General features: G+C 34.3%; 1 pseudogene across 1 annotated transcript; it reads left to right on the top strand.

The window, feature by feature from the left end:
* The first annotated feature begins 1,214 nt into the window (after positions 1–1,214).
* Positions 1,215–3,097, top strand: LOC149543076 (putative methyltransferase TCM_000168; annotated as a pseudogene). The gene is made up of 4 exons (XR_016355591.1): positions 1,215–1,301; positions 1,388–1,751; positions 1,896–2,162; positions 2,648–3,097. The product of XR_016355591.1 is annotated as a putative methyltransferase TCM_000168 (transcript).
* Positions 3,098–3,311: the final 214 nt, after the last annotated feature.

Below are 3,311 nucleotides of genomic sequence, written 5' to 3'. Positions count from 1 at the left end.
TCCATACCAAGGATGAACAAAGACTGTAGAATTAAAACAGATTATGGGAGGCTTATGGATAAGTCATATGAATGGGTAAAGAAGCAGAGTACATTTTTTCCCAAGGAAGCTTTTTCATTGGTCTTCCTCTTTTGGAAGTGCCCTTCTGAATGATGGAGTGCTCCCTTTCAACGAGTTTACTGTAGATTCAAAATATTGTCATTCTTCTCAATGCTACAATCAATAGAATTCCCTTCTCCACTCATTTAGACTTGTCCATTTATTGAAGACTGCTTGATATACTTATGTCTTATTGTTGTTTCGTTCTTCTCTATTATCATTTTCTTCTTATTCATCATATAGCTTCTGTATTATAATTAGTTTGGGTTTTATTTTTTTTTATCACAAGTACAATTATGAAGATCTTTTCTATTAATTTTTTTTTTCTCAGAGGGTGACTTAGGGAGTGTTGAAACTTGAAATCAAATGATGCATCTTTTCACTCTAGCTAGTCATTGGCCAACCTTCATTGATGTCCAAAACATATTAGACAAAATCACAAAACTGTTTTTTCCACATATTTGACCATCTCATCTCATTTATTCTAATAATAGTTTGTTCTTATCCAGCGTTCCTTCAGATAGGATCTTGAAAAAGAAAGCAAATAAAAACAGTCTTCCTTTAGTAGGCAGGGGTGGCAAACAGACCGTGATTAAAGAAAGCAAATAAAAACAGTCTTCCTTTAGGGGTGGCAAACAGACCGTGATTAGCGACAGAGGATCATATTACTTATGTGGTTGGATTTAACAGAACCGGATCAAGAATAGGTTTTAAAAAATCTAAGATATTCTTGTGTGCTTGAACAAGTTGTTTGGGATAAGATTATATTGGTATTTCAGTCAATATCAATGTAAGCGAGCAGGTCACTTTGAAGGCAGATATTGAAAAAAGAGGTGAAACCGTTGGTGTTCTTATTTAATTTTTCTCAGATCTATATTTAAATTCTAAACAACAACTGCTTAATTAAAAGATAAAATGTTGAAAAAAAAAACCAAAACTTGTTCCAAAAGTCCACATGCTTCACTATCTGATTACATTTGTTACTTACTTCAATGACTTTAAAACATAAAATAGAGTTTGAAAATATAAAATAAATCATCTATCAATCTCGTCAGCCATTAACTATCTGCTGATGAGGAATTAGCGTTCGGCCACATGTTTTTTACCATCCTTTCAAAGCCAAACAGAAGATGAAGAAAGTCCTTTCCATGAATGCAGGCAATGGAGACTCCAGCTATGCTCAAAATTCCACATTCTTCCAGGTTTGATACCCATTTTCTTACACATTTTTCTTCTTTATCTGACGTTATCTAAGACTCACCCAAATTGGATATGGTCTACAATGCAGAAGACCACATTACTGAGAAGAAAGCATTCGATCCTGGAAAGCCATATTTGACTGCGAGACACTCTGTATAGCAGATCTGGGCTGTTCATCGGGGCCCAATGCACTCCTCGCCACTCAAATAATCACATCAGAAATCCGAAACAAATATACCCACAAAGGAATTAGGGTTCCTGAGCTTCAGATCTTCTTCAACGACCTCCCATCTACTGATTTCAATACACTTTTCAAACTGATATTCGCTGCCCCGCCGGCGGAAGGATGTTATCTGGCGGCGGGAGTCCCTGGCTCCTTTCACAACCGGCTTTTCCCCTCCCGCAGTATCCATTTCATCCATTCCTCCAGCAGCCTTCACTGGCTCTCGCGGGTAATTTCCTCTCTCTAAATAACAAAGGGATATTAGCAGATCTTAGAACGAGAGGGATTAATAATAGAAAATCCTGTAAAATAAACTTTAAAAAATTGATCCTTTTATATGCATTTACAGACTCACCATATTTCGTGTGGACAGATACCGCCAGAGATAGAAGATAAGAAGAGCGAGTGGTGGAACAGAGGAAGGATACACATGTCAGAGAAGGGGCCTCCAGAAATTGGAGATCTGTACTTTGCACAATTTCAAAAGGATTTCAATGGGTTTTTGAGAGCACGGGCGGAAGAAGTGGTGGAAGGAGGGCGGATGTTTCTGGTGATTCCAAGTGCAGACAGAAGGCAGCCCTCTTTCTCGGCCTTCCTCGGGGAATGTTTAGGGTTTGCCATTCAGGATTTGGTCTCTCAGGTTTGTTTTATGGAATCGTCGGGGACGACTTTAAGTTCAATTTTTATTTTAAATAAGTCAAATTTAAAGTTTGTTTTTAAAAGTTAAAATCATGAGAAGTTGAAATTACAGTAATTTCTATTTTCATTTTAAAATGTATTTTATTAATATTAAAAAATGAATCAGTTGGATTTTTCTAGATTTTATGTATTTATTTTTGAATCAAAAGGCACAATTGTTTATGTAACTTAGATTTGAATTTTATAATGTGATTACTTTCCATATATCTTTCTTTGTTAAACAAACATTGAATGATGGGTCATGGATTTTCATCCAATGCTAAAAATAGACACAATCGAATTGAGAAACTAATGACATTACTAATAGATTGTCAAAATCTGATATTGTTATTTGATTTTCTTATTTTAATGGATATATACATGTATACATTTATTTTTAATTGGAAATATTATTTCATTTTCAACTTTTACTTTTTTAAATTACAGGGAATTGTAGAAGAAGAAAAATTAGATTCTTTCAACCTTCCAGTTTACACTCCATCTGAAGATGAATTAAGAAGTGAAGTGAACAAAGAAGGCTCTTTTACTATTGTAAGACTTGAATTTATCATTGGTGGTGGTGGTGGTGGTAGTATAGGTAAGTTGGATGATATTGAGAAGGGAAAATTATTTTGTAAACAAATAAGAGCAGGTACAGAGGGTTTAATTTCATATCATTTCGGAGAAAAGGTAGTAGAAAATATCTTTCATAAGTATGGAGAGATCCTTGGAGCCAACATCATAAAACTTGAAGAATATATGAAGGAGTCATATACAATTGCATTAACTCTTGAAAGAAATGTCTCTATTTGAAGTATACCAAGAATGATGAGAAGAAATTAACTCTATGAGCCAACATCATAAAACTTGAAGAATATATGGAGGATTTGTGTAAAATTGTGCATTAACTCTTGAAAGAAATGTCTCTATTTGAGGTATACCAAGAATGATGAATCTATTAGATTATAAACACTTGAATAGAATAATTTTTAAATACAACTTTAGTGTATCCAATGTATTGGTGATAGTATGAAGAAGTATGAGTTTACTAAGTGCTCAAAAATAGTTTTAAATCTAGCTCGATGTTACCAATAGGATAGCCCTAGGTGTG

This window comes from Cupressus sempervirens, chromosome 8, assembly GCF_028749045.1.
Source record: "Cupressus sempervirens isolate cs-2001-9-10 chromosome 8, ASM2874904v1, whole genome shotgun sequence".
NCBI lineage: Eukaryota > Viridiplantae > Streptophyta > Pinopsida > Cupressales > Cupressaceae > Cupressus > Cupressus sempervirens.
The sequence above is the reverse complement of the archived record's forward strand: the minus strand, read 5'-3'. Positions and strand labels throughout refer to the sequence as shown.